Source organism: Mesocricetus auratus, unplaced genomic scaffold (genome assembly GCF_017639785.1).
Source record: "Mesocricetus auratus isolate SY011 unplaced genomic scaffold, BCM_Maur_2.0 Super-Scaffold_100031, whole genome shotgun sequence".
NCBI lineage: Eukaryota > Metazoa > Chordata > Mammalia > Rodentia > Cricetidae > Mesocricetus > Mesocricetus auratus.
The window spans coordinates 2172846-2199976 of record NW_024429212.1 but is presented as its reverse complement, the minus strand read 5'-3'; the positions used below and the strand labels follow the sequence as shown (position 1 = coordinate 2199976).

Below are 27131 nucleotides of genomic sequence, written 5' to 3'. Positions count from 1 at the left end.
AACAGTGACTCTGTGGGAGGAGCTAGTCATGGTGTCCAGTTGTCTTCATGCCTAGTGACTAGAGGAGACAATCAGATGTTATCTGTCCCAAGAGTGTACAGGAGAGAACACCAGACACAAAGAGGACATGGGACACAGCTTCTCTTTTGATGTGTAATGAGTGTGTGAACATAGAATTTACAAACCAACTCAGATTTTCCTAACTACAAGCCAGGTGGTACAGCTAAAAGATTTGCCTTCAGCTACATCATCTTGAATTCACACTGAAGAGTGGTTTTTACACCACATGGATACCTCTCAGCTAAAACAAATCTTCATGGTCCCTTCATATCTGATATCAAAATTCTAAGTAAAAGCCAATGCAAAGTTATCTCTGACACAAATATTTAAGAGCAAGAATAGGATACAAGGGAAAATGATGAAACCAGAAGACATTCTTCACAGCCATAATTGAGATTTTAGACATGCAAAATTACAAGTGAAATGTCTATTTATTTGTAAAAGTCTGCCTAGAAATAGCTTACAAAGTGTGTGAGCACTGTGTGAAGGCTTGGTTCTTTGTTTCCACTCATTTTAATGAAGGAGTCCACAAAAAATGTTAGTAACTTGGAGGCTACATAATTTACAGCAGCATACTACAATGGCTTTTAGCATTTCTACCACTAATGGGTGTTTCTTGTTTATTTCAACATGTATTATATGCTCCTACTTGAAATGTTGTGACTCGGGGAACTAAGTGATGCTGTTGTTTGAGGGTCTTCTCTGAAGTCACCACTGCCTTCAATTAGTGAGAGGTAGAATGTGCTGCTGGTGGTGGCTGCTGCCTCAAATGAGTTCTCTCAGCTGTGATAACTGAGCATTCTCTTCTCAAGAATCTACAGTTTAAAAGGAAAAGAGAAGCCTACTCTGTGAGAAACCAGGACACATTTAAAAGGTTCAGGTTCTTCGAAGAGTCAAGAGCGATGACCTGCTCAGTCAACCCTGAGAAAGGGCAACCGTGAGGTACGGGGCAGCCATGACATTAGTGGCAGAAACTGGCAGGACTTTATTCCAGTCATGAACCTCAACCAAAGGGAGCTTGCCAATTTGTCAGGAAAACTGTAGTATGTGCTAACTGTTCTGAGGGCTACAATTCTCTATCCTGCCTTGAAGTCGAGGCCTCAAAGAAGGAAATGCAGCAAGGGACAGCGCAGAAGGCACAGTCCCGCAGTACATGCAAGCAGACATGGTACTCTACAGATTCACAGCAAGAAATCCGCTCTCATTTCTCTCTATCTCTTTCTCCTCTCTCCACTCTTCTCTCTCTCTCCTTCTCTCCTCTGCTATCTCTTTCTCCTCTCTTCTCTCACCCCCTCTCTTCTCCCTTATCTCTCTCCTGGCTTTATTTTTAAAAGTGTTTTCTTTCCTGTGAATGATTCAAGATGCCTTTGTAACTTCATCAAGGTAGCTCCTTGAATCACTATCTTCAGTGCTTGGATAATCCAGACAATTTTATACAGTATACCTGGAATTTAGGAATATATCCAGATAATTCCCATATTGTATATTAAATATATGTTTCAAATGAATTAAATATGTCTGTTTCAAACTAAGAACAATAGAGTACTTCTGTTTCTGAGGACAGTTTGAGAGCCACTAAAATGTTTTTTTTTTACATTTATTTATGTCTCTCTTTCTCGTTGTGTGTGTGTGTGTGTGTGTGTGTATGCGTGCAGGCTGTGGCATTCATGTGGAGGCCAGACAATGAACTGTAGGAATCCAGTCTCTCTTTCTAGCCCTGGTCCATAAGGATCCAACTCAGGTCCTCAGGAGTAGCAGCCAAGTATCTTTACCTACTGACCCATCTCACATGCCTGAAGGCTATTTTTAATTAGTGATAATGAAACCCTTTAGTTTAAAAAGCAAGTGAATATAATCTAAGCATGTAGGTTGACTCAGGAATTACTGTTACCTAAAGGGATATTTATAATACAATCCGGAGCTTGTCAAAATAAGATTGGTTTCTTTGAATGGACTCACTTACTTAAATAGAAGTATAAGTACCACCGTGTCACCCTCACGAAAGTATTCACTTCAGACAGATTCTCAGAAGTATGTCAACATTTTGTGGGGAAAAAAAACCTGGTCAAACCAACTTAGAATCTCCCAGTCACTGGATTTAACTTCGTATTTATGAATCTTTCATGGAAAAAATATGTTGCATTCACATCAAAACTTTTCTTTACGCATTTTGAGGCAGCATTTAAATTACATATTTCTATTTAAAGGTGACATTTCAAAATAATTCTCCTATGACAACCATAAAAAAGTCTCCTTGCAAATATAAAAAGACTACACTGTAGAACAACATAACAATTGAGTCATTTTCAAGTTGTATTTTAAAAGTGTTTCTAGCTGTAGAAGTTTAAGGGGCCTCATGTTTTGGTTTGTGAATGTATGTCAAAAGTGTCTCATCATACGTGCTCTGACAGAAGTGTGAAGTGGTTCTTTAACAGTCCCAGGTCTAGAAAATAAGTGACTCAAATCTCCCAATACAGAGGTGTATGAAACTAATTTGATTGACAAACCTATGCACGTCACACCCAAGTCTGCCACCCTTTTTAAAAGATTAAATGCACTTCAGATTTTCTTCAGAATGAATTTTGTGTGTTTAAGAAAGTAGATATTTTCTCCCAAAACATTTTGAGTTGGCATGAAGGTATATATACTCTCTCTTGAGTTCTGTGCCTTGTATATATGTGTTCAAGTGATTTATTGCCTGGATGAAACTTTACTTCAATACTAAGGGTCCAATTAAGGTAAGAACTCCAATCCTGGGCTCTTACTTCAATCTTTTTGGATCACACAGGCATGGGAAAGTCCATAAGCTTGCATAGCTAGAAGGGACTGCCAACGTCTCAAATTCATGGACACTCCGGATAAGCCAAACCTATGGCTCCATGCTCCTGTTTTGAGTACAGCAAATCCATTTTATTTTATGAATTTTTGATCTGCAAAGTGTGCTCTTCCTGGACCCGAATATGATTTTATTACTCTTTCAACCCTACATCTCTATGCCTCTCTTGTGTCATTCATTTTTCAAATCCAAGTGTGTGTCTCCAGTGATGTTTTCTACTGCTGCAAGAATAGCAGTTACAGGATAGAACAGCAGCAACAATAAAAATCTATTTGACAGGGAACCTCAAAGATCCTACAAGGTCATTTTCCACAGACGTACCCCTGCTTCTTTCACTCTGCTTAAATGATACCCCTACATTCTTATTGCAAAAGGAATGAAATTATTGTATTTCTGCTTCCACAGGATCTGCTTTTCATATATTTTTATATTAATTTATTTGTGTGACAGTTAAAAGTTCATATAATTTTAGAATCATTTATCACTATGTGGGTCAAAATGTAATAAATATAAGTCATCTAACTTTACAGAGATCCAGTTTTTATCAGTATATACACAAGTACATAGGGACACACACACACACACACACGTGTGCACAAATACAAGTCAACCATAAATGTCTTTCATAGGCTATATCTCAGATTCCTCTATATGTTAATTATTCCCTAAAATTAACACTAAGAAATGAAATGGCTGCAAATGTACATCATTGACGCTCTGTATAAACCTTTCTATTTTCACTTACTTGTTTCATTGCATAATGCTCCCATACTCCCAACGTGCACTGTAAGCCCTCAGGCCAGCACTGAGTATTGCTGTGTCAGCACATCTGAGGGCCAGTGGCACGGCTCAGTAGATAAAGGTGCTTTCTGCCAAGCCTGATGACCTGAGTTTACTGAGTTAATGTGTTAGAAAGAGATAACTGGTTCCTGTATGTTGGCATCATACTTTCGCAAGTGTTGTGTGCTATTCTCTCTCTCTCTCTCTCTCTCTCTCTCTCTCTCTCTCTCTCTCTCTCTCTCTCTCTCTCTCTCTCTCTCTCACACACACACACACACACACACACACACACCACAAATCCAATCTGAAAACAATATAAATCTCTGTGAATGGAGAGTGAATTGATGGTCTTTCCAAGTGATCTTGTAGTTTCTCATCTCCCTTTCACTGGGAACACAGTCTCAGAAACCTGACAAAACACACAAAATCATTAGAAAGGCTGAAAGTGCTGAGTCTTCGGCATTACTTTACTTCTGTTTTACGTTAACATACATACAAATACAGGAAAACCCAGTAAAAATAGAAAGTAAGAAACAGAAGCAAAATCAATTGGAGACTTTTATTTTGGAAAACACAGTACAAGAGCTGTATATAAAAAATACTTCAGTGGAGGCAAAACACTGAAATGGCAGAAATAGTGGAAGAACAAAGAATGTGAAGAAAGAAGCTTGAAAATTGGGAATTTACCCAGTATATAAGTAAATATCATCAAATATAAGACTGTATTCCAGAGCAATAGATGACTTTATTACAAATGCATATATTGACTATACATACATAAAACACGATTAGATGATTTTTCAGTTCAATTTCAGAAGACATTTAAGTCTGGCAAACATGTGAACCACTGAAAATATATATCCTAGTAAAACCGCAAATTTAACAGAATTGGAGTTCATCACACCATTTTTAGGGACTCTGAATCATTGATACTGACCCTAAAAGTGTCACATGAACAGAAATTCTCCTTGGTCTTGGGAGGCAGTGGCACACTGAGGGCTTACGTGCCTCTGATTTTTATCAATAATTGCTTGTGCTCCTCTTCTTTGGATTAGCATATTGGCCATATGCAAAAGGTAGCTATCACATTGAAATGTAACAGCATCGTAATGAAGGGAAACTACAGTCATCCATACTGTAATCATAAAGGACTCCTTTCAGAATTCCCAGAGACACTGGACTCTTAAAAAGCACTTATCCTTTATTCAAAATGGCTGAGGACTTACATACTACCCTCAACAAGCCTTGTGCAGGCAGACTGTTAGCTTTCCCTTGTCTGTAATCCCTAATGCAACACGACATCTCTATCTACAATTGCTATGTGGAATGATAGGGAATACAAGGGGTTAATGGCAAGAAAAAGGGCAGCTCATGTTTAAAGCAGGTATAATTAACTGTAAAGACATTTGACTCATAATTGGTTGGATTAATGATTGCATAACCTTCAAGCACAAATGGCCAGCCTCACAAGCAAAAAGAGTATGGCTGACAGTAACCTGATCCTGTCGAAAGTTTCGCCTCCTATGTTTCCATATTAAATACCTTAAACACAGCTGCAGACATCTGTGTTGCAATTACAGAAATCTTTTAATAATTATGTGTACATGTATTATATACATAATTTGTTGGTTTGTTTGTTCACATCTACATTTTACTGACTTGGGTTCCAGTCTGGCCCTGCCTAGTTGAGGTATGGATACCACCATACAGAAGAGCTAGATGTTATATATATAACAAAGTTTATAGCTTAAATTAGAGAGAGTTTTGACAATCTTTCAAATGATGAGTGCAATTTGTTTTTAAGAAGTTATACTGTGAGATTTTATAATTGGCTCACATTTTTTTTAACAATTCTGATTTTTAAAAAAAATATGTTTTGCCCAGGCGGTAGTGGAGCATGCCTTTAATCCCAGCACTTGGGAGGCATAGGCAGGTGGATCTCTGTGAGTTCAAGACCAGCCTTGACTATAAGAGCTAGTTCCAGGATAGCCTCCAAAGTCACAGAGAAACAACAAACAAAACAAAATAATAATAATGATAATAAATATAAGTTTAGAACTTTCAATGGGTTAAAATAGGTTCCTAATGCATTAGATGTCAGGATTCAACTCATTAAGGTAAAAGCGTAGCTAATACAACATGTTTGTTTTTTTTTAAGTAGTGTAAAAATATTTTAGTTGAAGGACAAATGATTGCCTATTTGTATACTAAGTGACAATGTGTGATGCCTGCATCCTTGAAAACTATGCGTCTGTTCCTCTAGGGGGTCCAAGCTGCTGAGCTGGAAGATCCCCAGCCCAGGCATCACTCCTTGGCAGCTCTTGGGATCACAGAGCACGTGTCTCAGTTCAGAGTTCCATCTCAGTGCTGATTTTCAAAGGTGGGTAACAATGAAATGATTCATGATTGCAATTTGAAGATGTTCAAGGAAGACAAAAACAGACACGTGGATTTCAAGCTCCATCCAAAAATAAAGGGCACCTGCTGCGAGCTGTGAGATTCATCTGGCTGAGGAAAGTCAAGATCAGAATCTCATCAGGCCAGAAAATAGACACCCCCAGTTACTGCAAAGCCTTCTCAACTACAGCACCCTGATGGTTAATTCTGCCTCACTTGTTATATGCTTAGAGAACACTTTCATTACAGACAAATATGAAGCACGAAGATCCAAACAAGCAAAGTGGCCAGAAATTGTCCATCAAAAAAACCCACCCAAAGAGCAAATGTCAGGAATATTATCACCTCCTGTTTATTTTTATAGTTTTCCTATATCCAAACATTATATAACTATTTGCAGAGTTTTAAGTGCATCTTAGTGCCTTTAGGAGAGAAACTTGTTCAGAGGCCTTACAAATTATAATTTGTGGGGTTTTGTTTTGTTCCTATCATTTTTTTTAAATTCTGTTTTACATGCCAACCCTCCCTCCTCTCCTCCCATTCCTTCTCCTACCTCCTTTCTACCCACCTTGCCCTCCACTCCACAGAAAGGGTAATGCCTCCCAAGGGAGTCAGCAAAGCATGGCATATCAAGTCAAAGCAGTACTAAGGTCCTCCCCTGTATAATGCGACATAGCAGTATTTGGCTGCTTTTTAATTTTTGTGTGTTTTCAGCAGGTATTTTCATATGTACTTGCTATATATCCCATGAAAACTAGGACAAGAGTTCATGAGACCTGATTGCAGTTCAGGAGAGTGGACCCTGGACACAGTCAGGACACAGGTGCCCCCCGGGGTGGTCCTGTGAATTTGGGAGCACAAGGAAATGTGGCTTCTGCGGATGTGTCTTGCCAGCTCCTGTTTTTGCATTTGTAAATTTTTTAGTAGGAGCTGGTGGAGGTCAAGCTCCTTCCTATTGATTTCTCGGCTATATTACTTCCTCTCACTCCAGTCTGGCTGCCCTGATTGTGAGGACTTGTCACAAGTCTTCACACTATCTTCCAAGGACCAAGAGGGGTTCTCTCAAAAGGAGCAGTTATCAATATCTTATAATTATGATTTTCTCATGAAACTGAAACTACACATAGCTCTTAGCCTCTGTATTCTGTTTGGTGGCATTTGATAAGGGCTTGAGGCAGGCTGACTTTTTCTTTTTTTTTTTACAAAGGGGAACATGACTTCTAAGTACCAGGGAATGTGATGATCTAAGGAAGGTAGGGATACACTGATCTCTAATGAGTTCAGTCTCTTCTCGGGTGTCAATTACTTCACCCATTTGTGTATTTTGCTTGAGAGATGATTGTTCATTTGTTTAAGAAACAATTATTAGTGAAAGAAAAGTCTTTCAACAATGTGTGACTTCAGAATGTGTATCAGAGGGTTGTGATGATATAAACCATCTACCAGACTGAGCTGGACATAGTGGTATATACTTTTAGTCCTAGCACTCTAAGACTTACACAAAGGTTCAGGAGTTCAAAGTCAGCTTCTGCTACTTAGTCAGCTGAAGTCTGGTCTGGGCTACCTGAAATCTATCACAAAAAAATCAAGATAAAAACTCCAAGATGGTATTTTAAATTTCCTTCAATGTTTAAATGGCTATTCAGATCATCTGTCTTCTCCATCGGTTTTACAACTCTGTAGATTTTGAAGAGCTGATCTGATTCCTGTTAGTCTCACAAGCACAAGGTTGTGGTGCCCTTATCTACTAAGGGCTACAGGGCTACTCAGCTTTAATCCTGCCATTCTCATCTTTGTTACTGACATTGTTGGCTCCTTTGTAATAATGTGTGTGTGTGTGTGTGTGTGTGTGTGTATGTGTGTGTGTGTGTTTCATTCATTTTATTCCTTGTTATTTTTGGTTCCAATGACTTCTGCCTCTGTCTTCATTCTTCATTTGTCTGCTGGGTTTGAGATCATTTCCATCTCTTGTGTTCTAGTTTTAGGTACAGTAAGTCTGTGTGTGCACACATACTATAATCTACTGTTATTTGCACTACAGTCACTTCGTCTCACATGTGAATGATTATAGTGGCACTGCAGTTTGGTTTTATATGTCTTTTCTAGGTTCTGCTCCTATGTTGTAAGCTTCAGTGCCCCTAAAAACTCAATTATTGTCACCTCAGTCCTGAAGATGACAGGTGCTAAAGGCAGGACTAGAAAGAAGCCATGGAGTTCTTAGTTAAGAGTCATGGATGTGACTAGTGCCCTGTAACAAGATACAGGAGATTGTCTCCCTGTCATCCTGTCATGATACATGAAATGGTCATATATAAATCAGGGCAAGGGTCCTCACTAGGCATCTGGTACCCTGAGCTAATACTTTCAGCTCCCAGACTTTGGTGGGGGGAGGGTGTTTTGCTTTACTGTATTTTATCAAAGCACATCAAATGAGCTCTACATTTCTGACTGGACTGGTGAATTTTGAGATGAGAGACTTCTGAGGATGATACTTCTCAGTACAGATTGGTGGGAAGAGTGTGGGGCTTGCCAGAAGGATTTCTCTTGTGGATAAGGGAGACCTGATGGTCAGAAACCACAGGCTGCTGCTTAGTCATTCTGGGCCCTCTAGGACATGGACACCCCCATCCTGTGTCACACTGGGTCTTCTAGGACATGGACACGCCTATCCTTCTTAAGTTTCCAGAATCCCTGGGCTGCCTGCCTTCTCTCTCCCACTATCCAGAGACTTCTAGCACCTGTTCTTCGGGTCAGGGTAGTTGGTGGTAAACAGGGAGCCAGCACTGCTGGCTAATTTTATATTCCTTGTTTAGAATGTTGAATTCTAAGTTCCTTTCGGGTCTGGAATCCAAGAGACTGAAATGAAGATCTAAGAACGGATTCTGCCCACATCTAGCTTGCTTAACCAGTGGATTTATCGGCATCCAGTGAGTTATCAGAGTTACTTACAGGGCAGTGGGTGTATCAGACTGTTTGATCTCTAAAAATCCCACCCCAGAACTGGAGATGTCTTGGGCAAGTCTAGGGCCCAGTCCAACTGTCAGACAGCTCTACTGAAGTTTCCTTGTCCCTGGCGCTTTATGGCTAATGTAACCTTGAAGAGGATCCTTGTAAGGTTTGTGAGTTTCCCAAGTCCCTTGGTTCATCCCCTCCATCCACAGTGAAATTTTCCAGTCCAGGTCAAATGGCTAGACACTACCTCGCCATGAACTCCACTGTGAAGTTTTCCTAAGTTTCATTAATGTTAGGTTTTGATATTTAAAGATATATTTAGGGTCTTTTATCACATTGGAATATTCTCTATGCTAATATGCTAATATAGACATTTCAAAACTCTAATTTTCATTTGAATACATACTTTTTGTCATGACTTATAGGTTACAAATTTCTGCATTTTACTACCAGTTTCACTTTTAAATCCTCAGAGACATTTATCTGAAAGTATTTGCCTATGCCAAGCAATTTAGATTGCTTTTTGGATGTCTGAGAATTGAAAGGAGCCTGTAAAGTTCTAAGTGTAAATTACATGTACCTTTTGGGTGTGTCCTAAGTATTCCACAATGAGTCAAAGAGGCTTTTCTCTGCTGTGGGAATTAGTTGGTACTTTGCATATTTAACTCTATTCTCTAGCTTCCTTCTGTTGTGTTTGTTGCAGCCTGAAGTGTGATGGGGGCTGGTCTGTGACGAGGGATGGTCTGTGACAGGAAATGGTCTGTGATGGGAGCTGATCTATGATGGGGCTGGTCTGTGATGGGAGCTTGTCTGTGATGAGGGATGGTCTGTGATGGGATCTGGTCTATGATGGAGAATAGTCTGTGATGAGGGATGGTGTGTGATGGGATCTGGTCTATGAAGGAGAATATTCTGTGATGGGGGCTGGTCTGTGATAGGAGGTGGTCTATGATGGGGGCTGGTCTATAATGGAGGATAGTCTGTGATGGGAGCTGGTCTGTGATGGGGGCTGGTCTATAATGGAGGATAGTCTATGATGGGGGCTGATCTATGATGGAGGATAATCTGTGATGGAAGCTGGTCTATGATGGGGGCTGATCTATAATGGAGGATAGTCTGTGGTGGGAGCTTGTCTGTGATGGGGGCTGATCAGTGATGGGGGTTGGTCCATGGTGGAGGCTGGTCTGTGATGTTGGGGATCTGATTTTGATGAAATAGTTAGATAGGAATATTCTGGTAACACAGAGTTATGTCACACACCATCTCCAGTGTAGAAGACTGGGAGCTGTGCAGTTACTAGATGTTCTGTCTGGTGTCCCTTTATCTGTGATGTTTGCCTTTTTTACTATGCCTTAATTTTCATGTCTGAGAATAGCGTGGGTGTGCCTTCTTTCTCTGGTCTGGTATTGATTTCCCCCATCCTTTTATTTCTAACATTAAAACAAATTGTTCTTTTAGAAGTACACTTACCCTTCATTAATTGAATTTCTAAGAATCACAGCAGAAACCACTTCTTCTACAACCATGACTTTGCCTTTAAAAGGAGGTCAGTTCAATTATTATGTGTCCACTGCCATGGAATCTTTAACACTTGCGTTCTAACTTGTTTTATTTTCTCATTTAATGTCACGTTTTTCTTATAGGTTCACTAATTTTATTATATCACAATCTTCTATTTTTGTTCTCTTCATTTTTTTTGAAAATTCTGTTTCATTCATCCAATTTGTTAATGTCTGTTTTTCTACCAGTATGAGTATGATGTCTTATCCTTGTCATCACAGAACTCTGGAGGTTCAAGACAAGAGACTGATGAGTTCAAAGTCAGCCTGTGTCATAAAATAAATTCCAGATCATTTTTGTCTGCATTAAGAATAGAAAGGAAGGAAGGAAAGAAGGAAGCAAGGAAGAAAGGAAGGAAGGAAAATTAAACAAGAAAACTCATTAGCAATTACTGTAATTCTAAGATTTTCTGCATCCGATACTTGTAACCTATCCGGAAGAAATAAATGTACTAGTCCTTCCATACATTCTCTTCTCCATCATAGATATGACAGGTACATTAACATCTATTTGTCCAAGCATTGCTGTCATGAAGCAGTTTAAATTTGATTGTGATGTTGAGTCGTCATGCATATTCACAACTGTCTATTTTCATGTTAAATCTCAGTTCAAGTCTACTTGTGGTTCATTCATTCTCACTTCCTTTTCAACTAACATGGAAGAGTAGAATCAAGGGTTTAAGACTTTAGGGATATTATATAATACCATATGGAGGTTCAATGTCTCAATTACAGATGCAGAAAGTGAAGCATGAACAGTCTCCTTAATAAGACCCAGGTCGCCATGGCTGATGAGTTCAGTCTCAGCATATCTAGCATCAGTCAAGGTTCAGCTCTAATCACTAAATCTCTTTCCTCTAATTTATATTTACATACATTTTGGTGCAGTGTGCATGTATTGTGATCAGTATATTAGTGTGCATGTGTGTGTGTGTGTTTGCATGCATGCACACTTGTATATGTGTGTGTGTTTGCATGCATGCATATTTGTATATGTGCATGTGTGTGTATGTGTATGCATGCACTTGGTGTCTATCTTTCCCTAGAATGATCCCTACAGTCCAATACTTTCTTCTAGTGGCATTTTCCTTTTGAACTCTCTGTGCTCTGTTTGCTGCCTTTGAAATTCCTGAATAGATTATGGGGGTGTCGCCTGCGCCACGGTGAATTCTGGTAGAATCAAGCTGAGTTTTCATCGTTACAGAGGGGCCATTTGGAAGAGAACAGAATTCATGAACGGCAGCCTTCTTAATTTACCACTCTCTGATTCGACTTCATGGTTTCCTGCTTTCAAAAAGAGGTAAGTGCTGCCCAGAAAGTCTCCCTGTTATTATTGCCAGGATTCCCTTGAAGCACCTCTGCTTTGGGCAAGCTTTCCTATTCTTTAACACTATCGAAATAACCCTCATTATTTCCTTCTTCCTCTTGGGTGACAAGCATGTAATTTTATTGATATACTTTCCAAATATCGGTAAACTGACTACCATGTTTTGTATCTAATTGTTTGATGATTCTTTGCTGATTCCATCTCTTTGTGGTTCAAGGTCAATCCTCTATGGCAGGTGCTATGGGTTCCCACCTTCCTTCTGCCTCACCAACTTTGTGGTCCTTGAGCATCCTCAAGCATCTCTTTAAGAGTATGATGCAGTTTCATTGTTCTATCTCCCTCTTAGGTGCATCTTGTTTTTTGAAGGACATGCTCTTATCATTATTTATTATTTCAATAGATGGCAATCTTCTCTGAGTTATTTTTATTAGAGATCTCTTCTTGGAGAGAACTTTGGAACTACTACCCAGCTGACAAGTCCCTGACATAAGAAGGGTCTCGAGCCTCGTTAAGATTCTAATATTCTGGAGAATACATCTACCTACCCAACATAAAACTCAAGGCTCCTGGGCTCAGGGCACCCAGATGGCTGCATTTGGGTTACAAATAAAAATTTGCCAAGCATTTTCCCCACAGCCTTTACAGTATTCCCTCTAAATCTTTTGTATATCTCTTTAAATGTATATACATTTAAAATGAGAGTTTTCTCTTAAAAATCATTATGTATATTTAGCCAGGTACTAAAAATTTATGGAGTGTCCGAAAATAAACACACACATTCCTCTCAACTTAAGATCACCTTACATCATAGGGAACCGTTTGTAAGCTGAAAATACGCCAAACATGTGTTTGACTGAATCAGCATCACATTAATCAGCCCCACTTTGAGCGTCATAAGACAGAGACAGACTTTGTATTACTGGCCTAGAGAAAAGTCAGCATTTGACATCCAAAGCTTAGTGTCAAACGCTTAGTTTCTGCTGAGCACAGTTGTGTTTGGACCATCACAAAGGTGTGAGGCAGTCTGTTGAACCCCTTGAGATGGAACATCTGTGCTCCCAGCAAAGGACAGCAAGCACACATCTTTGTTCTCATGGAACCTCAGGTCCTTGCTGCTAGCGGTCAAAAAGCAGCTGAAAGGATGAAGTATGCCCACACTGTGACAATGGCACAGATGCTGCTTCAGCTGAGCCTGGGAATGAAACCAGCCTTGACACAGAGGAAGGGGCAGAAATATGAAGTTGAATTATACCTGAACCCCACCTGCAGCCATAGGGGCAACATATTCACTGTTCTAAGCCATAGAGCTCGTCCCATCCAAAGGAGGCTACAAAGAGATCCTTATGGCTTGAACAGGAGAGACATAAATAAAACACAGAAGATTTTAAAAAACTATCAAGGCAAAAATGGACAAATACACAAAGTCCAAGGACCCCAAAGCTAAGAGGACGATTGGGCCCTGAATTGTGGCCTCTGTGGGTTTATTTATTAAAGCTTAAGGTCTCACAGCCACACTGTTTGGAGCTAGAGCATTTGGAGAAATATGCCGAAATTCACTTGGTGAGTGTCCTTGTTTTATGTCCTGCTGACTTTCCTAGGGAGATGAGAACAGAGGTCTGCAGATTGGGCATCAACAACAAACCAAGAAACAGACTCTATTCAAATCTAGTTTGAAGAAGCAATGACATGGGTGATGGGTTGGCATGGGCAACTTACAGGTCACTAAACCAAAGAATCTGTCTCCCAGCCACCCTGGGCATATGAGGATCCAATGTGAACCAGGCTCCTCTGCTTTTGTGGTTGGCAATCTCAGAGAGTTGAAGTGTGGCAATATGATCCCCATATTTACCATGGTTGCTCTAAACATGTAAGAACCACTCAAGACTTTGACCCAGTAAACAATGGGATTTGACATGAAATCCAGGGCAATTGATCACTCCGAATTTTGTGTAGAGAACTGGTGTGCTAACTTTAAAATTGCAGGCAAATGGACTGTTGAGGAGACTATGAGAATGAATCAAGTCAAAAGCAAGAATCAGCCTCGCTCTGTTTTATGAGTGCCAGCAGCGAGAAGGTGGTCATCAGTAGTGGGCAGATTTTCAAGCAGTTAGGAAGAGAGGCTATGGAACTCCATGACTACTCTATGGAAAGCAGGATAAGAAGCCAAGGGGATCAACACCCAAGTTGTTGATGGAATGAGATAAACAGGGCAGTGGAGAGAATTTCACTGGAGCTGACTTCTTGCTTGTGTCAATGGAGCACAAAGTTCTGAGCGTCACACAGACTTCCTCAAGGCAGCACTAGTGCATGTACAGCTACCAGCTCATTAAGGGGATGCCAATTTAGACTTACATGTACAGAAGGGGAAAGAGAGGGGAGCAGTTGCAATGTACTCTGGAAGACTTAAATGCTGGAGGTGGTGAGAGAATCATCCTGTGGCAACGCAGAGAAAACTTGTGGCGACGTGAGGAGGAAGGGGCTGAAGAAGGCATCCCAGAGGGCAGTTCACACTACACACATTTAGAGCAGTCACTGCCTCAAAATCACCCACTGTGGAGGCCCATGTCTGAGACTATGAGACTGAGATATAGGTGGGGTCGACTGGAGGTATGGGTGGGGTCTGGCCAGGTGAGGGAGTGAAGATGCTGCAGGCAGACATGATTGTGGGGAGCAGCTGGGGTTGCAAAGATGCTAAAGCTGCAAGCCAGACTCTGCAGAGCAAGGCTGGGGGGAACCTGGAGATGAGGATACATAAAATATGTGATGGGCACTGGTTTTAGGAAAGGCCCGGGAGAGTGTGCATTGCCGTGTCACTTTTTTATTTCTGACAGGTTCTAATTTCTTCTCTGTTGATTTTTGTGGCTGTGACGAAACTAGCTGATTTTGTGAATCTTCAAATTGTATTTTCATTACATATACAAATACGGAAGGCTTCTGTTTGTACTACTGTTGGATAAACAGCAAGAAAAACATGAAGATAGGTGTTATTTCCCCTCCTGAGTGTTAAATAAATAAAATTGATTTAGAATACAGAATCTTAAGTGAGAATGCTGCCCGATGATATAATACTAGCAGCCATGAGCCCCCCAGGGTTGGCCCAAAATTATAATTATTCCTAAGTGTGTAAGTAGCTGTGTGTGTGTGTGTGTGTGTGTGTGTACAGTCTTTTGAGGATGCTAATGCCAAGGATACTAATTTTCACCGTTATTTTTCATTTAATAAGAAACAATTATTTCACCAGGACATATTTTATTTTATGTCATAACCTTTTAATATTTCCACATTCAATGTAGAGGAAGACATTTGCCTTTATAAAATCAAGTTTCACATGAAAATTAAATAAAATGAATATACAAAGGAACCTAGGCTATGCTGTCAGTGCAACCCAGGGGGAACATACTGACCTGTTTTTCTAGTTCCTTAAAACCAAAAGAAAACCACAACCACCCCCATACAAACCCTTGTTTCCAACAATATGGTGGGGGATTTCATTACTAGTCAAGGGATTGTGGTTTGAGGTGACTTAGTTTCTCCAATAACTGCAAGTGTGTGCTAACATTGACAAAACTCAAGAGTTTAATGTCATAATGTATACAGTAATGGAAGAGAAATTTTGTGTTCTTGATAAATTTTCTTTATCATAAATGTACTGGAATATGCTTTTACTTTAATTAATTTTCTCTTGTGTCACTGTAGGCTAATACCATTGACAGGCACCATCCTTGCCCTGAGGAGTCTCCTCCTTTCCACATGTTCGCCCCACACTGATGATGGGCTGTCTATTTATGTCTTGCTTCACTACATGTTTGGTTTAAGGCAAATAAAACTGTTTTTGTCACAATTTTAGAACCTCCTGGTATGTAAATGCAGAGGAAGTTGCAAAGGTATCAGGGAGCTTTTGTGGATGGTTTTTGAAATAAAGGAGCCAAAACTGGGCTATACTTAACATAAGTTGTAGTCTTTTAGAAATCAGAATATCTTGATTAGAAAAATCATGTAATTCACAGATGTTTGTCATTTTATGTATAAGACTCTTTCACAGATTCCTAAGAGCACAAAGTTCCTCTGTTTGATTTCATAAGATTCGGGCAGATTGAAAATCTTAAAATGCTGTGAACTTTCTGAATTCATACAGGTCCGTGAAACTGTTTTCTAACATGGATTGAAAGTGAAGGAATACTCAACAAAATCAATCCAGCCCAAACTCCGCTTACCATCCCTTTTTATTTTCTCCTGCTTCAGCTACTGAAGCCAGTACTGTAAATTTTTTTGAATGGCTGAATGAATTAACTGGGATTGAAATGAGGGTGTAGTTGGAAATGGGCGGTAGGAGTCAAACATCATCAAAGTTCATTGTATATACACTTCTTGAAGAATCAATCAAATACATTTGAAAAATCTAGATTCATTTCTATGTTGGGAATTAAGGTATGGGGAAGGTTGACTTCACACATCAGCTTAGCAGAGAAGGTAGATATGTGGAACATTCTGACCACAGAAGGCATACCCAAAGAAGATGGAGACTTCTCCCCTAGTGATTTTTAAAGCTAAGGAAAGAATACACTGAACTTGGTTCAAGTTTTCCCTCATTCCCTGAGTGAGTAAGGAGATTCTACTGTGAAGACTGTGTCACAAAAGGGCTGCACTCATTATTTGTTGAAAGAAAACCACACACTTTTAGAGAAGTTGAGTTTTCCTAAAAATCACTCTCATTCAGGACAGTAATCCCACCTGAGCATCCTGAGATGCAAATATGTTCCATCCTGAGTCCTCCCAAGTCATGAGTTTGGAGTTCAAGGAAATGTGTTATTTCAGGCAATATCATGCCTGTCACATGTCACTTATTGTGTACACATTATACACATCACACACTAAGTTTACTCAATGATAGCTGCTAATCACAATGATGTGGTGAAAACATTTTAGTGCTTCCTCATTAAATATTCACCCATTTTAGAAGAATAAACACATCAGAACAAACTGCTAGACAGGTTGACACATTGCTTGCACAATAAGTACAAATTTTAAACACAGAGAACTTAGAATCCAATTTGACAGGCAAAACAAATGTGGCTTGGTGTTTGTTTTCTATTTAGAAGGTGTGTTAAACCTATCATTTATAAAACTCCCAAGATCAGTGACTCCTTTACTCCCACAATCCTTGGTGTGGAACCCACATTTTCAGCTTATTTCTACCAACATTACTATGGGTTGTTAGATTATGGTCCAAAGGGCAGTCTAAGCATCTTCATATGACAAGATGAAAGATGAGAAAATTTTCTTTCTATTCCATGAAGATCTACCAACTACCTGGGATTCGCCAGGTCTCAGGTCCCTTGTATTAGCTTAAATAAGACTCTGAAGCTATTAACAGCTTGTGGGATTTATCGTGGAGACATGTGATATACTGTTGTCTATCAAGTGAAAAACCAGTGCAATGCTTTTGCAGTTTTCATTGTTGGCAACTTACTGACCTCCTACCATGTACACAGAACTCAGAACACCCTTCTATCACCACAGGATGCTATCCTTGGGTTTGCAATGTGCATATTTATGCATCATTCTGCTTACCTGAATAGACTGTCCTATAATTTGAATTTCTCAACTAGCCTCATGAAGCTGAGGTCATTGCCTGGTGTTAGAGGTACTTTAGATCCCACACATCAGCGCCTCAGAAACCACAGATTAAATTGCATACTGTTCCCAAGAGGAAGGTCCTGCTTCACCAGTTTGACCTTGTGCATGCTGATTCCTAGTAATCTAATTTCTATCCATAAGCAGATGACTCTTTATCTCTTGAACTCCAGTACAGCACTCTGGGTCTTAAATATCTTTTCAGAAAGGATAAGAACATGATCACTTCTTCAATGCTACATTTTCCTTCTCTCATGCTTATATTAATGGATCAAACATGACATGATGTAGTCATGCTCCTACCATGTCTCATTTCACATTTTCTTTTGTGGTAGATTTGCTCATACCACCCAGTAGTGATGTCTGAGTGTGAACACCCACACAGACAGCCTATCTGTGCCTCTTGGCATCTCACAGATTCTAAGAGGTATAGCTTGTGATTCTGTGTGATCTATGTGACTCTAAGAACTAAAATTTATAGACGCAAAGAGGAGGATGTGATCAAGAACTAGGCTCGTGATGCTGGAAAATCACTAATGGATCCTGTAAAATATGCAACATGCCATGATATTTATGGAGCACTGAGCTCCTCCAGCCAAATATATACATATCCCTACACCACTCTGTTCAGCACCAAGCACTGAAGTGTGGAAGCACTTTATGCTGTTTAGCACTTTATACTTCCAAAATCCTTTCTAATCACTTTATTATTTATATCCAAGCAAGCCTGAGCATATTAAGAAATAACTCTCTTCCGTCTTCCCCTAATCCATTAAGGCCAGTGCCTATAAGACAGTATTTATTGGATCCAAGCTTAATTCCTCTCATAGCACCTATTTCAATGGTAAAACTCCACTTTGAAAATGAACTACATTTCTGTGTAGATAGCAGCTGTCCGCTGACCTTTGGAGAAGGGTTTAGAAACTAGTGTGTGCTTCACAAATGCCGAGGTATGGCACCTCAAGCTTGAGATGTTCCATGCTACAGTAGGGACAAGGTCTTCATGACTTGCTCACTCTCACCTGCATGGAATGAGCAATATATCTGCCTTTCCCTTTAGAAAGTGAATAATTAAGCTTGAAAGATTCTCATTGGAGAATCCAGCCCATTAAGATAAGTGCAACTTTATTGAAGGGTCCAAAGTTGGCTTTCAGTGAAAGAATTCTAACTGTGAAATGCTACTGGAACTTTCTAGAGACAGTTGTTGCTTTAGTACTCATGATTTCTAAGACATTTGCTTAGGGCTAGAAGCATGTGGGTTGTTAACACCAGAACTGTCTAAATGTGCTGTGAAAGGATTGCTGCCTAAACGTGAAATGTCCTTCCCTGGCTTGTGGGAAGGGGTTTGGAAGTTTGTGGAACTGCTGGGAGTTGAAACTCTGCAGGAGTGAATGTGAAAGGTCTTGAGGGCCGGGCGTTGGTGGCGCACACCTTTAATCCCAGCACTCGGGAGGTAGAGGCAGGCAGATCTCTGTGAGGTCGAGGCCAGCCTGGTCTACAGAGTGAGTTCCAGGACAGCCTCCAAAGCCACAGAGAAACCCTGTCTCGAAAAACCAAAAAAAAAAAAAAAAAAAAAAAAAAAAAAGAAAAAGAAAAGAAAAGAAAAAAGAAAGGTCTTGAGGTTTCACATCCCAGCCTGCTTCCTCTTCACTCTCAGCTTCCTGTTCATAGATGGTGCAATGTGACCAGTGATCACACACCCTCCCTCACCCATGTATCCTTTAGAACTGTGAGCCAAAACAAACCTCCATTAACTTGCTTCTTGGCATTTAGCAATGGTTATGAGAATATTAGGTAATGCAGTTGGCAAACCCTTAAGATGAGTTTATTGTGGACTGGGATAAAACAGGCAGGGGATCCTGGGTAAGGTGGATGAGATGACCCAGCGGTGAGAAGACGCTAAGGGATGAGGCCAAGAGCCAAAGCAAGATGGACTCTAGCTGCTCTCCAGCTTAGGTAGCTTTTGAGGTTCTGCTCCACTTGGCATGCACAGTTTCTCCATTTGCCCGTTGAATTCACAGCCTAATTTCAAAATATCTTCCTACGCTCTTTCCTTCTCCCCTATTGGTTCTGTTGAGATATGAAGGCGGAGGCATTTTAATATAAGTAGGATATGAATCTAGGCCGTAAAAGTGAGTGCACCTGGAATCTTGGATGTATCTTCACTATCCATCATTCAAGTCAATTAAATGCATGAGAACATCTCAGTTCTTTCAGAAAGATAATGATTATAGCTTCCAAAGTCCAGGTACAATGGCAATATAAACAGAAAATAAACCAAACTGTCATCTAAATTTAAAGACATGAATGTACATGAGGGTGGAATTTTGAGAAAATACTTCTAAATCCAAGCTAAGTTGATGAATCAGAAAGATGCAATGCTGTATTGAAGAGTGGAGCTAACAAGTGGGATGGGGACCACCAGGTTATTTTAATCTTCCATACTTCAGAAGAGGAATGTGAGCTATGCACAAAGGGAACTGTTTAGTCTTGGAAGATGAGCAGCAATGGGGGAAAGAGAGGCTTCACACTTCATAGGCTCATACCTGTCAGATGAATACTTCACACATTCAGAAAACCACCTAAGCTCAAAAGCATCAGAATCCCCCAGATAAAAGAGGCAGCAATGGTGGGAAGACTCAAGGCTGAGAACAACCTTGACTGTAGGTGAGCCCACACAGAACATGGGAATAACAATACAGAAAAGCAGACAAAACCCTCTGACACACCACTAAAGGACAAATGCAAGCAGGCTTGGTGGTACACAACTGTAGCCCCAGCCCTAGAAAGGCTAAGGTGAGGAGGTAGAGACTTGGAGGGCAGCCTAAGCTACATAGAGAGACCATGTCTTACAAAAAAAATAAAAAGGAACATGAAACAAAACAGAGGGGTCAGTGCACAAACACCCACAGAGCGAAGCATGAAGCAAATGAGAGATGACTTGTACAGCAGATACTGACAACTGTTTAACAAATTTACATGGAAATATATGTGAGAGAAAACATGATGTTTCTTCTCAGACACTGAAGATATTGAACAGCTTATTCAATATTATAGGGGGAAAATGAAATGAGAAGACAAGCTAAAATCATGTATGGCTAAAGGAAATGTTAGAATAAATGAGACCCGATGGAAAAGAACAAGGATGGAACAGAGTGAGGAGTGGAAATTGCTCTGCAGCAAACAAATCACACTGAAGTCAGTGAGGGAAGGCAAGCTTCGGGCCTTTCAATGTTTTCTTTCAGACGCAAATGGGCTAGAGTTGAGCCCGAAGACCAGGTTACACACAGAATGCAAAGAATGCGATGTTCACTATACAGGTTGGTTACCCATATTTCTGAATTTGTGTTTGTATTTGATGACATTGAACATAACAAATGGCATTGTTAATATGAAGGAGATAGAAATCAAACTTTTCTACCCTTAAAGCAACAAAACAAAATACAAGAATGATTCTTGGATTACTTTCTTATGTGTAGAAAGGAGCATCTTTGCTCCAATGATAATTTAAGAAGATACATTCTATGCCTAGAGCCATAGGGACTATGTCAGGAACCCAGGGGTTAAGTATGCAGGAGAGTCACGCTTGAGAGATTCAAAGACGGGTGTGGCACAGAGCTTTGTCTACTCAGTAAGTGTAGTGAGATATTCACCCCCACCCTCACCCCCTACCCCATCCCAGCACCTGTAGCGCTGGGTGTGGTCACAGTTGGGGACCTTACTTCTTCGGGTTGTGGGGAGCATCCAGGTGGCAGGGTCTGCATCCTTGGAGTGGGAGTCCGTAACAATCACTTGTTTCCTGTGTAAGTTATTTTCTCCAAATAAACTCCACTTCATCGTACTGGTCAAGCATCCTTATTCCCATGCCCAATAAGTAAGGACTAGCCTTCAGGTGCACTTGTCAATCAGAAGTCAGAGTTGCCACCACTGAGGATGAAAGTCATTGTGCTGTGTATCAGTTGAGAACAGCACTATGGGTGGGCACTGTCTGCACTGAGGATTCATCACTATGCCTTTCCAGGGTGAAACAGTCATGAGTCCAGGGTGGAAAGGAAATGGCAAGGAATCTGTCTTCTTGTCGATGTTTTCAACAAGATGCCACACCTAGAGTAACTTTGTGACTGTCTTGAGAGTTCTATAATCTACAATGTAATTAAAAGAATAATCGCCTCCAGAATATAGAAAAAAATAAACCCAGGCTCTAAAACACTCACAGATGGGATGTGTAAAAACAGAATAACGGTGGCTATCACAATAATTTTAAAATAGATTTCTCAATGATAAATAAACAGTGCATAAATAATAGCATGGGCCTACTGCTATAACACAGTGACATGCTTAAAATGAGGTTTTTATAAGGCAGAAAAAATGTCATTTATAGTGTATCAATCCAATTAAAATTTAATTTTAGTTTCACCAGGACCAAGGGTTAAACTCTGAAAAATAGTGAGTTATAAGTCAGTATAACACAACTTTTTCTATCCCGCCAGTCAGCTCCCTAACATGAAACAGAGACTTATTGATACTTATGAATGCTTGACTGACTATGAAACCTTAGGCTTGTTTGTAGCTAGCTCTTATAACTTAAATTAACCTATTTTTATTAATCTATTTGCTACCTCGAGACTCGTTTAGCTCATCTGTGTACTGTCTGTCCATCTTGCTTTTTCTGCTTCCTCAATGTCTGCCTGGCGACTCTGCCTTCCTCCAGATGTCCTCTCTGCCCTGAAAATCTTGCCTAGATACTGGTCGTTTAACTTTTTACTAAGCCAGTCACAGTGACAAATCTTCACACAGTGTATAGGAATGTTGTACAACAAGTCAGGGGTAAGACATGTGTTCTGAGATCAGAACACTGGCACAAGTAGTGTTAGACTCACAGAGGGAGAGAGGATAAGAGAAGGGAAGTGAGGAAGAGCAAGAGAGAGGAGGGAGAGGGGAGCAGGAGAGGAAACATTCAGTTACTGACAGGATGGATTAGTGAGCACTCACATATAGTAAGTTGGAAGTAAGTAAGCAGGCATGGGAGTAAAGATAGCGAACACTTGTGGGAGTATTTACTTTTGGTTCCTTTCTGTCCAGCCTTTGCACCGCTTTCACTCATCCCATGCCCTGCTTTCTACTCTTATTACACACATACATACACACATACACACACATACATACACACATACACACACATACACACACACACACACACACACACACACACACACGACATGGCATATAAATTCCATATGTGAAAAACATGCATGTCTTCCTCAATCTTAACATATGCTTAACATAAAGGAAGATCTAGGGGAATATTTATCATTATGCTGCCAGTGAATGCTACATCGTATCTCTGAGAAATTAGCCAGATGCTTCTTATGGATATATGATATAGACACAGACACCTAGATCTGTACTTATTATCAGTTCTTTTGTCACCAAAGGAGAGTTTCAAAATCAGCAGACCATTACAGTGGGAATCAGCTTGGAAATATTTCTGCCTTAGGTTTGAACATTTAATTAAAAACAATAAAGGATAATCCATATATTTATTACTGTGAATAAAAATGCCATCTAATCCAAACTTTATTATTTCCTAGCTGTGTGGAAAATCAAACTCTATTTTGTATGTGTGCATACGTGTGTGTGTGTATGTATGTGTGTGTGTGTGTGTGTGTGTGTGTATAAAATTATGTAACATGGAAAACCTACCATTTTTAAGAATACAGTACTGGATAGTTAGATATTCATACATCATTTTCTATGAATTCACTGTGTGTAATAAGTTTCAAGCTCCCTCAAGAATACCTACTTTGGCTGACCTCAGAAGCACCCATCCCATCCTCCCTCAAGAGTTTAGTTAGGTGATACTTCCCAAAAGCATAGTCACAACCATAGTTCTTTGGCTGGCTTGCTTCCTGTGACACAGCATTGTCTAGTGTCATTGAGGGACATGTTGCAATACAGAAGCAACATGGCTCAGGAGTTTAGTTTTGAGATCACATCTCCCATACAAACACTCATATACATACGACAAAATTCATTACACATTCAGGTGCTCTGCATGTGTTACATGAGGTCAAACAGGACACTACACACTGAGCAAAAAAGCCGGAGAAAGGGAGCAATTGTTTCAGCCTGAAGAAAACCAAAAGGCCATGGTTACCATGTACCAAGTGTGAAGGTTGACTGGATTGTGGGCCAGATAAGGGATGTTAAGGAAAGAAAAAGATAAACTTTTAGTAAAGCCTGTGTTTCTGTCTGCCATTATGATTTAAATTTCTAGCAACAATATGTAAGAAGTGGTATTGTCTCTAGGTAACACTGACATACTTGAATTTAAGCAACTTGTATGCAGTTTCCCAGTGTTTCAGAGAAGCATCGTATAGATTCACATGGATGATAAATGGTGGGGTGAGTAATGGAAGCTAGAAAGAGTGAAAAAAACAGGGGGCTACAAAGAAATGCAGCAATATGAAATTTAGGGACACTGAAGAACTTTTAAGAACTTTTAATAACATTTTCATCTGAATTTATTGCAATTACAAGTTGAACAATGAATCAAGAATGAAAGAGTCTTACACCTGCCTGATTTTATGATACTTCTCAATTATCTGGATGTCACAGACATTAATAATTCAAACATTCTCTCTTTGAACTGTAAGCCACATATTATGTCGGAAGTGATTGATGCACGTGTATAGAATCTTTATTATTGGTTCCTCATGTTTCATAAGCATCCCCACTAGCCACTCCCTGCGTCTGAAAGCTGAAAGTTCCCTAGTGTGCACATATCACAAGTGTGAGCTCAAAACCCCAATTTAATTAATGGTTACACACAGAACTGGGAGATCTTTATATGTTGCATATTTCCATGTTAAATGTGCATGTTTTCAACACTTTCATTAAATATTCTATATTGCAGACACTTAGAAACCTCTCTAGAATTTAAATCACTGTAAACGGTATTGAGAGAGAACTGAGCCTCCACTATAATTTATTTGGGTATGATTGGGTGAAATATGATGCCATTAGGATGAAAATTAGCACAAACAGCATGTTCAGAGGGTTTTTTAATAAAATCACAGGGACCATATTTGGTATTAACATGTAAATTATGTACTGCGTGATGAGCCCCCTTAAACTCATAAAGAGAGGATGATTAAAGGAGATAAAATATGAATCTTCACCATTGGAGGGTACAGTAACCTGAAGTTCTCCAACATACATTTATTTTAGATCTCATCAAATGATAATTGTCACTTCTAAGTTTCCAACTCTTTAGCGATACAATGCTCATTATGGACAGTGAAACCTCCTTGAAGCAAGATGATTTGTGGATCCAAGGGCAGCATTACGGACTATAAGGAAATTTCATTTCCTGTTTTTCAGTCAACATCATGTCTGTATTTGAAGACTAGAAAATTTTCTACAGGTATTCTAGGACCTGCTGTCCTCCAAAGCATCAATAGTGACAATGTAAAAGTTTAGTACATGCCTGTAAATTGGGCTGGAGAAGGGCAGTGCCCAATCTCAGGTCACCGTAACTGAGCCAACAGTGCACACCTGTGAGGGCAGCATGATCCACGCTGAGGTAGAAGATCATGAGTTTATAACCAGTTTGGGCTACTTCATGAGACCTTGTCACCAGTGATGGGAAAAACAGAAACAAACACCAGACCGGAACAGATCGGCCCCAGCACAGGCTACAGCCTCTCAGTGAACATCAGACTTCCAAAAGTAGCATCCCACTGCATTCAGGGATGGAACTAATAGGTTGATTTAGCTGGGGGCATGCATAATGATTTGTGGGTACAGACACACAAACACTGTCACACAAATAAATCAAGGGCAAATTTCTCATACACAGATGCCCTGGGTTTGTGGAAAATGTCTCTATGTGAAAGACAATTTAAAACTCTATGAAATTTTGAAAAACGGACTAAATTATTTTGCCAAGTCCTGAACTCAGGTGCATTCTAAGATGAAAAATCTTAAGATTTAAATTAAAGCATCTTATCAAATTTAACTTCTAAATTTTCTATGTGTATTTAAATCATCCTACCCTCGTTTTCCTCCCTGAAATTCCTCCCATGACTCCCTGCTTTCTCTCAAATTTACAGCTTCTTAATTTTATTTATTATTCATACATACACACCAATAAATATGGAAATACAATCTTTTGAGTCCACTCAGTGTTGTTCATATGTATATGATTTTAGGACTGACCACTAAGTATTGAAAAGTCTATTAGGAGTCTCACCTCTGTAGCAGACTGATCTGTGTGTGTGTGTGTCTGACTGTCTCTGTCTCTGTATCTCTCTTTCTCTCTCATTAATTGTAGCTTTTCATCTAGGGGTAGGGCCTTGTAAGATACCCCATCCACACTGGCAGGTCATTGTTCAAGTCTTGTTGCACAGTCCTAATGTTGAGATTTCATGGACGCAAATATAGAAGACACTATCGGGTTCTTACATCTAACGTATTTTAAAGACAGTAAGCTTGTGTAAACATGATGAGACGGGTTCAGATTACTATCAAACTGGGTTGCGATTACATTGGAATGTCATCAAAGATACTGGAATGGTGGAGATCCTTAGGCAATTTCTATTTAATTCATACACTTTCTTAAGTGCTAAGGAGTACCTTTTGAATCAATATCTTCTGAATTGTAGTCTGTGAGTATTTTGGAACAGTGAGAACTTTTTAAATATCTTTTTCATAAATTTGTTTGGAAGCATTTCTATTTTAGTGCATATTTAAATAGTTTTAGGAAAGTTTCACTGTGGCAAAACATATCGCATTGATTTATTCTCTCAAAAATTCCATTGTGGTTGCAAATTGCATCCATACCTATCCTTAATTCATTTGCTTTTTTCCATTAGCTTCCATTTTTCGATTTTGTTTTTAATAGTATCTTTTAGGAGTGTAGGTTAAAAATATTTTATTTTTAATGTGTTCTTGGCATTGCAGAACTTTTAAAATGCAAGTTTCCTAGCTTTATTTGTTTGTTTTATTCTAACTATGCTTACTTAAAAGTAAGTTATCAGAAACTCTCTTTCTATGTAGCTATGGCACCTTGCTAACTTGGCACCATCTGTCTTATTTAAATTTAACTATCCATGCCACTTTAACTTAAGACACAGATTACATAAATTTTTTTCTCAGAGTTCCTCTAAAACTGAAAAACGATTGAGTAATGAATTTGCTATAAAATAATATACAGTGTTACAGATAAGTAGATCCTTCCTTTGTTCATATCAGGAGCATTCATTACAATCAAACCTATAGAATTTAAACACTTTTCTGTTGGCATCCTTATATTTGAAACAAAAATGAAAATATGCACTTTAAAAACTGAATAAGGCAAGTTATTTAGTTAATAGTTAGCATGTTTTAGCTAACCTTGTGAGCATATTAATAAATAAAATGTGACTATTATTAATATTTGAAAATAATGGGAAACATTTTGAAAGTCTAAATTTCTTGTTTTTGGTTTCTTTGAAGATTGCAGCCACAGTTAGTAATATTAAAAGAAACTATGTACAAGTTTTAAAGTTTTATGAACATGTGTGGTAGGTACACAGACACTAGG

At 39.4% G+C, this 27131-nt stretch overlaps 1 long non-coding RNA gene across 1 annotated transcript in view; it reads left to right on the top strand.

The window, feature by feature from the left end:
- LOC110343247 overlaps nt 1–27131 on the top strand; it is a 116369-nt gene that overhangs the window by 62363 nt on the left and 26875 nt on the right. The window contains exons 4-7 of the long non-coding RNA XR_002385459.2: nt 5940–6056; nt 7281–7326; nt 11320–11411; nt 11789–11884. This is a non-coding gene — a long non-coding RNA (uncharacterized LOC110343247). The remainder of the gene's footprint in view (nt 1–5939; nt 6057–7280; nt 7327–11319; nt 11412–11788; nt 11885–27131) is intronic.